The following is a 15681-nucleotide window of genomic DNA, read 5'->3' on the forward strand; positions in this document are numbered from 1 at the left end:
AAGTGCTTAATAAAACATTCATGCATTAAGAATGAATATCAACCTACTATTTAAAAAGTTTAGTTTTCATTCACTTTTGAGGGCTGTAAAACCACTAGTAGACACTAGCAAATAATGAAAAATATGTGTGTTTGTTTGTTTATATAGACTATAGATAAACTCTTCACTTTAATATGTTTCCTAATGTTGTGAAAACAAAATAGTGTGACAATAGTCAGTGAAAGCCAAAATCATATACACATTTTAGGACAGGAATTACAGAATTACTCCTGATGAGATGGCACATGGTGTATCTCCTCCTAGACCTGGATCAGCCCATAAGTGAGCTCCTGTCTAGGTGCTACAGACGGGTTGCACGGCGACGTCACTAACTGGTTGCGCGCGCAACCGAGGGGCAGAAAGAAGAGAAGTGCATTGTGTTGTATGCTCGTAGCGGTGTCTGTAAGTCAAAATGCCAAGGAATTGTTGCGTGGAAAATAGTACCAACAGATTCAGTGCTGGGTGCCTGATGTTAACATACCAGTAGATGCGACTATTACGTTACTAGCATTATAATTATAAAATTATAATTTATACATGTATCACAGTAAAACTGCAAAAATAAAGACAGAAAAACAGATCCAACTAAAATCAAGTCTTATTTATATACAAACAATAAAGAACGCTTCAATAATTAAGGTTGTTGCAGTAGCAGATCAGCTCACCAATCGGGCTTTCTGCCCCCTGGATGCGCGCGCACCCTGCAATGTTTGTAAACTTGCAACCCCTCTACTTGATGGCTTCAGATACATGAGATCCCAGAGGTTCTCAGTTGGATTAAGGTCTGGAGAATCTGAAGGCCAGTCAATGGCATCAATGCCTTCATCGTCCAGAAACTGCCTACAGACTCTGGCCAAATGAGGTTGTGCATCATGTATCAGGAGGTCTCTGCACTGCACCAGCATAAGATCTGACAATAGATCTGAAGATTTCATCTCGATATTTCATAGCACTTAGAGGGCTGTGAGACCCTCTGAGAATGGTCCTCCCTAAACCACTCTTGCTGTTGCCTGTCCAATGTATCTGTTTTCAATTGTATTTGCACCAAAATATGTATACAGTTACACTCACTCAGTTTTACAATCACTTGTGCTTCCGTACCGGGGTTGATTGATATTCCCGAAGGTTATCTGACTTGGTTTAAAGCTGTGATGATTTTCTTAATTTTTTGAGCAGTAATATATTTATATATATAAAGAGGGTAGTACATGTAATCAGATCCCAAAATACAACAAAAATTTGTATTTAAATGACATTACATTTTAAAATATATGTGTATTCTATTAATCTTCACATACTGTATATAAAGCATTGTAAAGGGTCATTGAGTCATTCCCATCATTGATGTTTTCTAACAAAATGTGCTTGCAACGTGGTGTTAACTGTGGTGAAATCTGATCTAAATACATATTTTATGGCTGATATGATGTTTATTTATTTTTGCATACATGTCAAATGCACTTACAAACATGTCTTGTTTAAAATTGCCATATATTTTCTTGCTCTTTGTACTCTGTCAAAATAGTACAATACTATCCTACTTAAATATGTGATATCAAATAAACGTCAATGTAGATGTTGATGTAATCAAAAAGTACTCATATTACATTACACAAAATGTGTAATCTAACAGATAAGCTTACTGACTACAAATTTTGGCATGTAGTTTGTAATCAGTAACTGATTTCAATTCTTATGTAATCTACCCAGAGCTGGATATATACAATATTTCCATTTAAAGTGGAAGATGGTTAAGGTGGTAGTGAAATAGGTAGGTCTAAAACAGAAGAAACCTAAAAAGAAAAAAGGTTGTTATTTAATATTTTTCTGAAGATGTGATGAGTTGATTGGGATGAGGTTAGAAGTGCTGGAAAATATGTAGTGTTTGGTGTGCCTTCCGGAACATATTTGGGGAACATTGACTGTGCCTTTTTGTTTGGTAAAATACAGTAAAAATGTGTACAAATAAGTATGAGAATCATGATTTAAAAGGAGTGCAAAGTGAGTTTAACGTATAGTACAGTAATCAAATTTCTGTTGTGTAGGTCTACTGTAAAATGTTTGGGTAAGATTTGGTAGGCCTATTTGTATGTCTGTTAATGACCCTTAAATCACAAAGACTATAAACAAGGGGGTGGTGATGGCGCAGTCGATAAGACACACGCCTTTGGTGTGAGAGACCTGGGTTTGAATCCACTGTGACACACCATTGTGTCCTTGAGCAAGGCACTTAACCCCTATTTGTTCCAGAGGCGTGCGACCTCTGACATTGTAAGTCGCTTTGGATAAAAGCGTCAGCTAAATGAATAAGTAAGTAAACAAAATGATATTTCCCCTGAATCAAGTTAATAGGGGCCAAGCACCGAGGTGCAAGGACCCTATTGTTCTTCAATGAGTCATTACATCTTTGATGTCTTTCAGGTATGAAGTTTTTCCTCTATTTGGTAAATACACTTTAAATCTAGATATCATATTGTTTTTAAATGATGATGATGTATGGTTTCAACTATTCTTTTTACTGTTTTTATTTTTATATTTATTAAATTGTGTAAGCTGAACAGCACATTGGTGAACATTGTTGTGTTTAATGGTGCTACAGAAATAAATTGACTTTGAATAGCCACAAGGTGGCGCTGTGATCCACCTTGTTTTGTCAGTGCCAAACAATGGATTATGTAAAAAAATTGCACAATAAATACTTTATGGACAACACATAAGAGAGGCCATACACTGACTTTATGCAAGGCATTTTTTCATTCACATCATGTGACTTAATACGTGAAGAGAATCTGTAAGATTGTACTGTTTATTATGCCATGTGCTATACTATTGAATAAATGTGCCTTTGGGTAAGATATTTCTCAACTGATTATTTTAACTTATTTGTCATTAAAAGTGTAACAGCTTTTAACATATAATTACGCAGCGGGCATATGACCGACCTTCAACGTTGAAATTTGGTTGAAATTAGGTCAGGTGTTTGTTCAACGTTGAAACAACGTTGAAACAACGGTGAATGGTAAACGGTTGAAAAAGGTTAATAAAATGCTTAAAAATCAACGTTGAAATTTGGTTGAAATAATGTCAGTTGTTTGTTCAACGTTGATTCAACGTTGAAACAACGTTGAAACAACGTTGAAACAACAGTGAAGTAAATGGTTGCAGAGAGACAATAATGTTTTATAATATGTGAATCATTCAGAAAAAAAAATGTAAAAACTCATTTTATAAAATTGATGAAATTATACAAAAATGTAACAAATAATTGAATATACAGGTAGCGAGGTAATCTCGCGAGATTACACGAGACTGGACTGTTTTAACGGCTGTCTGGGAGATCTTGCGTATCACACGAGAAAATGCTTCAGAGAAAGAAGAGGTAAGGAAATATAAGTCAATGTAAACGCATAACGTTATTATATTCACATATACAAAGTGGTATGACAAAAAAGCACGATGCCAAATCGGGTTTTTTCTGTTAGTTGCGAATGTATTCGTTATAGTAGTGTAGGATTGAAAATATAGAGATTTGTAATATAAAAAATATAGGAATTAATTACTTTGTCACAACTTGTCACAACCCCCATTTCCATACTGTACCATCTGCATTCCTGTGCTTACAAAGACTATTGTTACAGCTGTTTGTTCAATACAGTGGGGGTTAAAGGTGTGGTCTTCTGATTGGTCAGTTTGAATGTATGATGTTAGGTTTAGTCACACGGTCAAGGAATAGAGAATAAAGGTCTTGGTTTTCATGAGCTCTGGGCTTTTGCCTTTTGGCATTTGCCATTTGCTTTCTGCCCTCTGCTTTTCTTCTTTACCTGAGCTCTTGGGTTTAGGCCTTTAGGCCAAGATTCCAGTTCTTAATGGTGATTCTCTTTCTTCTAAACTTTATTTCTTTCTCTGTTCTCTATTTTATCAGGTAATATCTCACATACATTGGAAACAGTTAATTGTTTGTGTTAAGAACCATTTCATGCATTCATAGTGTAACCATTTCAATTGTAACTTTAAGTCAGTGCTGTTATTAAACCTTTTCATTTACAAATCTGTTGTTTAGTTTTGATTTAGTGTTAATACTTAAACGCTACATATTGCAATTCAATATATTTATATTCTAGCAATGCTCTCCCACATATTTTGCTATTATAACTGCACTTATTTCCGTCGTTGGTATAGGTTGCAGAAGGGTGAAAATTGACCAGAAATACACAGTTTTATAATATCTTGCTGTTAACATTTCTCAGTCATTTCGGCGTTCCTACAGACTGAACCACTGTAGTGAATCCACCCTTACAGTTTTGGTGCCGAAACCCGGGATCCCTTGAAGTGAGTTTTCTGAGTTTTACTTTGTTTGATCAACTAAATGAGGACTTTATCACAGTTAATCCTGTGAATGGGTTAAAGGCCTTCTGACCACACAGTGGGTAAGTCTGTTTTCATTGTTTCATGGCATGGTTAGTAAAATCTCCATTTGCATGAATTGTATGAAACAGAAATTAGAAGGACCTTAAATAGTCCTATTTTCATTGTACAGTTAGAGATTATTTCAGATTATCTCCTCAGGGATGGAAGGGATTAATTTAAGTAATGATATATTGTTTGCTTTATGGAGCGAGAAAGTTGAACCTACACTTTCTAAATTATATAAAAAGGGTTTGAATTACAATGCTACCACTGATGATATTCTTACATGGTGGCTCACAGTTGGTAGTGAACAAAGAAAATCCAAACATGCTGAAATCATTGAGGCTTTAAATTTCATGACGTGCAAGCAGTTACGTAAAAATAATGGAATTTTTGAGTCAATCCTGAATGATAAAGGTGATGAATTGAGAACCAAAAACGCTGAATTACAAAAGTCAGAGGCAAAGATCCAAAATCTTCAAACTCAGATAGATCAACTATCATCTGAGCAGTTAGCCCTGGCTAAACAGTGTGAGAAGTATAAAGACATCATTGCAGATGTAAGGGCTAAACTAATAGTGCGAGAGATTAAGTATCCCCAAACGCTTAACAGCGATGGGACTAAAAAATATGCTACTTGTACTAAAGAGAATGTATTTTCCAGAACCCAGAAAAGTGTTCCTATTTCAGTGATTGGGGTGATGCATCAACATGCTGAACCGCATGGTGTAAATGAAGCATTAGAGAGTCACAGACCTCCTGAAGCTCCAGGAGAACCAAGCTACAAACCCGGTGGCAAAATGAACAGGCTTTGTAATTCCTGTCATAAAATAGGCCATACAGAGGAGAAATGCTGGTCACTGGGCAGGGGCAGACCTCCACCTTATTATTTGAAATGTAGGAAATCACTTTCTAAGGGCAGATGTAAACAATCTGGTTTTGCTGGTAAAACTCTTTCTGAGTTGACTGCATTGTTCATGCAAGGACTCCAGCTGTTAACCTCACTTGCTAGTGGCTTAGCAGCCAGTTAGCATGTGTTTAACATTCTCATTGATTATCCTGTTTGCATTTTCTGATTTGTAATTGCTCGTAATGCATTGTTGTTTCTATAGAACACAAATTCTAGTTGTTTGTTGTACTGTATGTACACATAGGCTAATGAAGTTAATTTCTTAAAACACTTGACTGTTTCCACTGTAAGTGTTTGACAAAACATTTAAGTTAGAGGTTGTTGAAGCTACATGTATTCTAGACCAGTCGTCTTGTGTTAATGGATTAACTTTTGCTCTTGAAATTGTCTACCAGTTTCAAGTTGTATGTGTTTCTATGTTGAAAGATTTGTCTCCTAAGTGGTAAACTCTGCTATTCCTTGTATAGCTGCAGTAAGACCCTAAAGAGGAGCACAAAAATGCCATGTGGCTACATTGTGTTATATAATTGCATTAATGAAAATGTTTTACCTCATAACAGGATCCAGTAGCACTTTTACCATGCTTCCTAACTAAAAATATGGGTGTGAGAAGATTTACAGAGCCAGATTACAATCTCATACTTATAATATCAAACTGGCTCCCTGTTTTAACAACAGGAACAAATTTGCATCACAATTTTATCTTTCTCACCTTTGTTGCAGCCTGGTATTCACACATAGCCTCAGTTAAATTCAATCCCATTGCAAACAAAATTTGCCTCACATCAGTCATTATTTTAAACTGTCTGATGTCAAGCATCTGTTTTGGTTTCTTTTCATAAAGTTTGATAAGTTTTATGTCTCAAGTATTGAAATCTTGATAAAGAGTTTTTTATGTTTAATAATTTCATTAATTTTGCTATTATTTTGACATTTAATTTGCTTTTTATGTAAGACATTTAAAACTATCATGTTCTTTGCTTTTATTTTTGTTCATTTCATTTATAATGGTTATACTGGAAAATTAAGATCTTTAAATATCATGTGGTTACACTGAATATATTGTTGTTATTGCTTCTTATGACAAAGTGGTATGTTAAAACTAACATTTGTTAAGTTTAAAAAGAAGCATTTCATTTACATGTTTCTAAAACCAATGTAAGAGCTTTTATTATTTTTTCTTTTATTCTCACCTTGACCATGTTTTTATGTATTTGACAGGGATTTAAGGCTGAAGACCAATCTGACCATTTAAAAGTTGAGTAACAAATGCCATATGCTTTGCTGTATGTTGTGCCATTTGCTTAAATCACAGGATTCCTGCTGTTTTACATCTTGGGTGTTGCCTCAAAGAGAAGGACAAAAGTGAAACCCCCTTCAGGGCCTGTTCTTGTGAAAGTGTGAAGTATCGATGGAAATCTGCATAACTATGAAAGGTGCAATTCCATTCGATGAAGCCTTTCATGCAGGGCTGAAAGGAGAAGGACGTCTTCAAGTCTCATCAATCAGCAACAAGTTTGGACAATAAGTCTGAAGATGACCACTGCACACAACTAAAGGCATAATCTTATGAACTATGTCACCATGGGTCTTCGAGTGCGGTCCGGTCAGTGTTAAGCTGCTTAGTTTCTCAAATTCATATTAACGTTACTGATAAAGTGTTAAAACTTAGATGAGATGTTGGTGTTTTATGGTTCACGAATTCGCAATAACGGATACGTATAGCAGTTCGTGTTAATGACATTAATCCAAACATATTGATGACGTGATAACATGGGCGTCGAATCCAATATTAATCATGCTGAGGTTTTCTCGACGGGGTAATGTGTATAAATGCAGCTATAAAATTAAAAGGGACAAGATAGTCGACGTGACCCTCATGTTTCCATGGCAATCAGTCAATTACATGTTACGCTTATGATCGCACCTGCGGTCATTCGCGCAGTATCCATGATTTTAAGTGGCATAAAACACTTAAGTTAACTCCTTTGTACGAAAATGTCATGTCGTGTAAGTTAGTATGTTCTATTCGAATTGAAATACATTGTAATGGTGTAATTTTGCTTACTTCTCTTGTTGAATAGTTAGCAAGTTTTAATGGAAATAGAAAATATTGGTTATCTAGACAAATGTGCTCTTGTTTTCAGTATATTTTTATAACTCTTTTGTAATGTCTTTGTTATCAGAGTCCTTCAAATTAGAATAGTGATGATGATCTTGTCAATGCTGAGATTTTCATGCATCAACAGCCACTACATCTGGATCAGGTAATGTTGTGTTAACCCTGCTATTCTACAATATTTACTTAAATGCAGTATGCAAGTGTATGAATTCATGTTCTGATAAAAGTCATTATAATTCTCTTCCAATATTGCACTAATTTTACTTTTTAATATTTTGTCAAGATTGAACAAGAAACAGACAGCAAGGGTTGTCAGATCAGAAACAGAATGACACACAAACACAAGAAACTTCACAGGTGAGAATTGAGAGTGGCTTTTTAAAACACCTGCTACTTGTTTCTCAAGAATGGTTTATCATTGTCAATAGGAAAATATAAGAAACTAATTTAGGATACAATGGTTACTTTTTCTTTTGTATGCCACTATTCCTTCTACAGTATGTAGGCCTACATATTTCAAACACTTTGTTTTCAGTATACAGAGAAAAAAGTAAATCCAGTGTTCAGAGTGGATGTTGATGAAGTTTTATAGAGGCTTCATATTGACAGAAAAAAATGGGTCTTTGTGGTGGTGTACATGACAGCATTTATTTGTTCTTATCTTTATGTATTATGGCTTTAATCATAATTTTTTAATTGTCAATGAGCTACCACCTACCCTGGTAATGCACCACCAAGATACCATGTTGTAATAGAAATCCGTAATTTACCATTTCTTTTTTGTGAAGCGTCTCCCCTTAAACCTTACAATGCATTTAATATTTGTTTTGTAACCAAATCAAATTCTACTAATCCTAATAATTAAGATGCAGTGTTTTGTATTTCACAATTTATGTTTTCTTTTTAAAAGGGGCTATGCCTTGTTTTTATTTTATTATGTGTTTTAAATTGTAGGCATATCAACATGCAATTTGAAGACGTGTGATAAAATACAGAGAGGTGAAGTCGTGTGTCTTTCCAGATGCCCAAATCATTCCCCCTTAAAAGGTAATGAGTAGTGTCATGACAAAAAATGTAAACATTCTTAATTTCTTTCAGAGTTGTACTTGGGCCACAGTTTTCTATATTTCTAACCAAAACAATACATTTATGTTTCTATACTAATGAAATATGTTTTTCTTTTTCCAAACTTTATCAAATGCAATGATCGCTAAGATGAGCCTGAAGAGGAGATTTGGGAAGATGCTGTTTCATAAGTCGCTTTGCCTGATCACCTGTGGTAAGTTTGTAAAACATATATTAAAAATAGGATTAGAACATCTCCTAATCAAAAGTTTTTGATCAGGTCGGGATGTCTGCTAACAAGATGCCTTGCTGGTCTGGGCGAGTTTAAAGGCTTACACAGACAGTCCAGAGGTTCTGAAGTCCATCTTGGATCTCATTGGTAAGGGACTACACAAAAGGCTGTTTGACCCACACGTAAAGCAACCTGTCAGTGTTTGCTTTGTTAAGCATCTCATTTGGGGGTGTTGAAAATATAAAGTTAAAATCACTTAAGCATTCAGTACTGGATTCATTTGTAACCAAATCGATCAGAAGCACCATTCACTACCATAGTATTTTTTTATCCTACTATGTAAGTCAATGGTGCTTCTGGTCAGTTTGGTTGCAGACATTCCTTAAAAAAATCTTTGTGTTCATCAGGACGATTTAAGGTGTAGAAACATCTCAGCAACCTCAAGAGAAATTGGAGGCAACTGTGCTAAATTGCAGATGTTGTTGCAAAGGGTCTGAATATGTATAATGTAAATATGATATGTTTTCTTTTTTCATACATTTGCAAAAGTTTCTAAAATTCTGCTTTTACTTTGTAAAAATATCTAAACAATTACAGTATCATGCAACAACATAAAATTGAAAGTGAAAGGTGTATGATTTCTGAATGGACTGTAGATGATCTTAATTGTCATCTTCGTAAACACAACAGCTTTGTTCCTTCATCAGATGGCTATGCAATGTTTCAAGTCAGACTATCAAAGAAAACGCATCTTGCCCTGATGTGCAATAACAAGATTTTTTTGTACATGGGCTAAAATGCAGCATTTTTTGAAAATTAAATATCTTGTTTTTTTCCCCCTCTTTAGATTCTGTCATCGTATTAAGTACAGCATGAGCCAGAATGGATGGGTGGTGGTGGCCATAAGAAGACTGTCAACTAAACCAACAACAAAATTCATATTTGCAGTTTTTCTTGAATAAAGTTTTTCTATTCGGATGAATAAAATGACTTTTAAACATGATTTTGTTTCATATTTTATGATTTTATTCTATATTTAGAAAATTCCACTTCTGCACTACTAACTGGAAACCTAACTGTTTGAAAGAATGTGTTTTATCCATTAAAAAATATTTTTAACAGCTGCTTTCATGTTTATTTGGAAAGAGTAGGCACCTGCCATCTTATTTGTCCACATTTAAACTTTACCTTCCTTAAGTGTTTAGTTTTATGAATGGGGTTGTACTGTAAGTTATGCGTAGCAAGTTGCATTCATATGATAATTGCACTAAAAATGACACGTATACAGTAAATCATTTAGTGAGTATTGCAGTGTCAAGTAAAAATCTATATTTAGTGTTAAAAACAACAAAGGTTGAAATTGCGTCATGATATCAACCATAATTCACCTATGTTGAAAGTGTGACGTTGAAACAACGTCGTGATTTCAACGTTGAAATTTTTTGCAAAACCGAAAGGTAATCCAACGTTGATTCAACGTTGGTACCTGACGTTGATTCAACGTTGAATCAACGTTGAAATGCCGACTGGGTATAATAAAAAAAATTGGCCCGGACGTACGTAGCTTCACACGTACGTAGTATCACACGTTCATTGATCACGACGTCTGCTCACGGAAAAGGACGCGACCATCGGCACGACTGATTGCTTAGTTTGCAAAGCAGATGCATAAGCCACACCTCATGATGGAGGAGCTCGATCAGTTTCCGGGTCGTAGGACATAGGAGCAGCGTCCGAAAACTCTAAATTGCTGCCTTCTGAGGCAGCTTTCCAAGGCAGGAAGGCATCAAGGCATGTCCGAATTCAATGTTAGGTTTACTTCCTGTCTCCTGAGATACCTATGTGTGGGCGTACAATAAGAATGTGATTGGTCGAGCCTGGTCGAGTTCGAAAAAATAAAATGGCGGCCAAGGAAGCGACTGGAGCACAACTTTAGTGTAAATAAAGGTAGATTTTCACTTTTTACACCTTTTAATTGCATTTCTAGCGAGAAAATAGTATTGTAGTTTTCAAATAATATTGTGATTAGTTATCACAAAGGTGCTCTCTGTTTATATTTCAAACACGCTGCCTTTGAAGTGTGTCCAAAAGTCTTTCTCTGAGCTGCCTTCATGCCCCCGAAGTCCTTTCCCTTTTGAGGCAGCGAGGCAACGAGTCACTTGCTGAGTCCTAATTCGCATACCATCCGTCCTAAATAGTATTCGAAACTAGAATTAGTACGTCCCAAATCGTAGTATGTTGAAATGAGTATCCCAAAGATACCCGAATGGTCTACTATTTCCGGTTAGAATTCGAAGTGCAGATCAATGCACACTCTAAGGGTTAATAATGCCCACAACCCATTGCGTGCGGGAGGGAGGAGCAAACGCACTGACCCTCTTGCGTATTTGTAGTAATACTGTGGCTGTACAAATGTTAACTTTATTAGTCCAATGAAAGAAACATGGTTACTACACTTTTACTATAGTAAAAGCATGGTTCATTTTCATCTGGGTATTTTTGAGTTATATACATAAGTATAAAATTAAGTATAAAATACGTTAAACAATAGTTATACTATAAACTTTAAATATTTTGACTTAAAAATAAGTAGCTTTCGTTACACACATTGACATGAACGTCAGAACCAGCTGCCTCCCAGACGACCTGTGTTTGGGTCTAATGACACTCTGCTTCACTCCTCAACTTGGTAGAACACATTGTAAAATGTATTGTGAAAAAAAATGATGAGGAAAAAAAGATGGGAATAGTAAATAAAATTATATTGGACATAAGTTATAAGAATGAATGAAATATTGTTAACAGTCATGGTGTGCGTAACTAGGCAACCACGTTTTCGTTCACGTTGCATGACGTCATCGAAGTATGTCCCAGAACGTGCATACTCTTTTGCTACACACTCAAAAGTACGTTTTCCACACAAAAACAGTACATACTTTTAGGTCGTAGTATAAGTAGGCGAATTGGGCCTTAGCAACTGCCTTGAGTTTTCAGACGCAGCCGAGGAAACATATGAGAAGCACCCACACAAGTGTATCCTATGTGGAAGTGTTTTATCAACTAAACCTGAGGCACGTATTTAAACATGCATAAATCTTGCTATTAATCATTAAATTGTTGTAAATGTAGATAGGGCTGTGACGGTGGAACCATCAACAACAACCGCCGGTGTTGCGGTGGTGGGGTCCATGGGGGGGGGGGGGTTAGGGGGCATTAAATGGTGAAAGAAAATAACGTTTCACTAAATGCGCTACCTGATGCGCGCGACTTTAATCTTTAATCTGGTAAAAATTTTATTTCACAACAAAAAACAAACGTGATGTGTATGTATTTCACTGTCACTGGAGACCAATAGAAACTAACACAGACGCACAACACAGTGATATGGCTAAACTCCAATGTGCTGAGTTATGCTAAAATCCACCAGTTTAGTGGAAACGCCATACATGGTAATGTAGCGGAGATTTGTGTATTAACATAAAACAATGTTAAAAATTTGTATCTTAGGCTATAAATTACTGTACAACTTTTGTTATTATTATTTGTGTACAAAAACTGAAATTTTTACTTATTATTTTGTTTAATCATTCACCTGATATGTGACGTCACACAACCGCCGGTGGCACTTCACCACTGCGGTGGCATTGCACCACCGCGGTGGTGCGGTGGTCATGACAACCGTCCCACCCCTAAATGTAGACTAATTTCAGACAGTATATTTAATATGTATGTATAAACCACCGATCTATATAGATGATCAGTGGTATTGACAAATATATTAATTTTACAGCACTTTTGTCTTTATTTTAATGTAGAAAGGATATGGACTATAACTCAAGTATCTCTTTAACTTTATTTTATTAAATATGTGGGGGTTTTAAAGCAACACTATGTAGTTTTTTACCTTTAAATAATGTCTCTAAAATTATTTCAGTGATAGAACAACTTTTAACTGGACAAATTGTACTGTTGCTGCAACCTGAGCAGCCTCCTAGCTGCTACAAGCACACTCTGAAAGTGGCGGTGGAGGGTAGAGCACACAGCCCCGCCCCTCCCCCTGCCTGCAGAAGAGTGTCTGATACCAGGCACTGTTGCGCTTTTCAACCACATGGGGGAGCTGTAAGTCATTTTTACATGGAAACTACATAGTGTTGCTTTAATGGACGTGATTATTTGATAACAGATAAAAAACATTATAAAAAGAGTAAGGAAAGAGGATATCATTTCACTTAATAGTTTGTCTCCTCCTTCCTTGCGTCTTTCCTCGCTTGCATCCTAGGAGGGTGGAGCCAAAGATGGTGGAGCTAATGCTGCGTTCCAGGCAGGTTTTTGAGCCCGTGAATTACGACTTCAAAACCACGACTCACGACTATGCGTTCCAGGCAGCCTGTAACCTGTGTTTTTACAACCTTCTACCTGTGGAAGTGCACTGGAACAGCAGTCAAACCTGTGACTCCCTACCCGTGAACTCGTACAAGTTCGATGTACTCACAGTTCATTGTCGTGAGTCGTGGTTTTGAAGTCATGATTTACGGGTTACAGGTTGCCTGGAATGCAGCATAAGACGCTTGGAAAGGAAGCAAGGAAAGGAAACAAGGATGCACAAATAAGAATTGAGAAGCACCCCCGGAAACTGATCGAGCATCGCCATAATGTAGGACATCTCAATTCTTTAATTAAACCGCGAGGAGGCGAGGAACAAGGAGTAAGGAGGCTTTCTGAGGAGTCATAAGCGAGGATAACTGTATCCAATGCGGAAGTGTTTTATCAACTAAACCTGAGGCACGTATAAATCGTCTCATTACTACCGTAACCTAGGTTCCCTGAGAGACGGGAACGAGACATTGCGTCCGCTGACGCTATGGGAACTCCTCCCTCTTCCGGTTTCTCTGAAGCTATTATTGAACAACGCCAGTGTACTGGCCAATGCCGCCCATGACAGCATATAGGGGCGGGACTTTCGCTACTATATAGCCTGTTTAGGCGGCAAAATACTCAGATTATTTCGATTGAACGAACAGTAGAGCTGATCTGAGCAGTGACACGGCGGCTTACGCAATGTCTCGTTCCCGTCTCTCAGGGAACCGAGGTTACGATAGTAACAGAGACGTTCCCTTTCGAGAGCGGTCACTCGACATTGCGTCCACTGACGCTATGGGGGATGTATTCAAACACGCCGTGAGAACAGCGAAGAGCAGCTCCAGTGAAGCTTACTCAAGTCCGTTTGCCGCAATGCTTAGCTGAGTCGGTGCACAATCCCTGCCCAGTCTGTATAAGCCAACGCACAGTAGATTGGATGCCTGAGTCTCTAGGGATTCAATCAAAAGCTCATTCAGAACAGAATGCATACAGTCACAGGGTGCATGTAGGTCTTATTGCAGTCCTAGAGCAGATAAGCAACCTGTAACAGTACAACAGCAACTGCTAGGCCGACCCAACGTGGGCGGTAGCAAGCATATCCGCGCAGAGTATTTGCTGGTATTAACATATGATGCACGATGGCCAAGATAGCTAGCGTGAAAGTACAAGGATGAAGCGAAAACGTGGCTCCATATTAACACATCAGCAATACAGCTGTACTGGCAATCCGGTACAAACTATGAATAGGATAGTGCGACTGCCAAATTAGAATAACACCGCTATGCCAGTGTGGCAGATGTGCTGCCCTCATAAGCACCTAATGATCCAGTGAACCAAGCTGGATCCCAGCAGCTGACTGCTTAGGTGGAGCAGGGAAATTTCTCAGAATGAGCTGGGCAGGTCACAGCAATCGTTTACGAATGTCACAGCCCATCTCTGAACATAAAGAGTTGCTCTAACAGCAATGTCAGAGCGGAGTGCTTAGATAAATGTATAACACCCATACCGGGCACAGCTCACATGAGCTAGATGGGAAGGTAGAATGCAAACGTATGGTCGAGCACAACGTGTTTCATACAAAGCGCAACTGGGAAGCTTACACTTTCCACCATCATGTACCAATTCATTACGTCCAAACCAATCTCAAACAGTCTAAAGTCCTTAACCCCCTGGGTTCTGACCATTTTGGGACACTGTCAGAGGTTCTGACATGCTCTTACATTTGGTCTTTTTTCAGTTGCTTAAAAACATAATAATGGCAAATGTCTCATAACACCGCTTTCAGCACAAACTGGGCTAAAATTTTATATGAGCTACATGTATGTACATGTTTGTATTTTTGAGAGAAAAATGTTTATGTGTTGTTTTTAAAAAAGCTAAATTTTTAAAAGACTGATATAAGTCCACAAAAACCATACTAAAAATGTTTTAACAAGACTTTTCTAAACAGAATCTAGTAGTCTAGAGTTTTTTCTTTAAAATGATGTGAAAATCATCCTGCCTACTCACTATATATATATATATATATATATATATATATATATATATATATATATATATATATATATATATATATATATATATATATATATATATATATATATATATATAGTGCAATGCATATGGTATAGAGCAACGTTGCCACCAATCGGGGGCGTGCAAGATGCATTGTGCACTGCTTGGTGTGTGGAGACGGATCGCTGTGGGAAGCGAGCGCTAGTGATGGCCAAATGAGGCTTCCTGAACCACTGCGGCTTTCCAGTCCATTGGTTCGCCAAAAGGTTCATTTACCCGAAGCCTCATGAAACTCTCTGTGAGTGTGCTTTCTAGGGACACCTGCTGTGGAAAGCACTGTATTGCACACAAATCTACATCTGTATTCATTCTGAGCAACCAAATTGTCATGGTGTGGGCTTTATCTATTGCCTGTGTATTAAATAAAGTATTTTACTCTGCTTGTGTTAACCTATTTACACACAACTAACACATACACAACTTTGTGTTCAACTATTCAGTAGTTCTTTAGGTTATTGATAACGGTGAATG

At 37.1% G+C, this 15681-nt stretch overlaps 1 long non-coding RNA gene across 4 annotated transcripts; it reads left to right on the plus strand.

Annotated features, from left to right (window-relative positions):
- Positions 1 to 3269: 3269 nt before the first annotated feature.
- LOC135774531 (uncharacterized) lies at positions 3270 to 10111 on the plus strand. Of its 4 annotated transcripts, none has more exons than XR_010543723.2 (7): positions 3270 to 3418; positions 7543 to 7623; positions 7762 to 7835; positions 8433 to 8525; positions 8694 to 8757; positions 8824 to 8922; positions 9623 to 10111. It is a non-coding gene; the product is annotated as an uncharacterized lncRNA (long non-coding RNA). The 4 variants fall into 4 exon arrangements; XR_010543724.2 differs by lacking the exon at positions 3270 to 3418 and adding an exon at positions 6953 to 6962; XR_010543722.2 differs by lacking the exon at positions 3270 to 3418 and adding an exon at positions 9183 to 9283 and having other exon boundaries at positions 7338 to 7623.
- Positions 10112 to 15681: the final 5570 nt, after the last annotated feature.

Source organism: Paramisgurnus dabryanus, chromosome 5, assembly GCF_030506205.2.
Source record: "Paramisgurnus dabryanus chromosome 5, PD_genome_1.1, whole genome shotgun sequence".
Lineage (NCBI taxonomy): Eukaryota > Metazoa > Chordata > Actinopteri > Cypriniformes > Cobitidae > Paramisgurnus > Paramisgurnus dabryanus.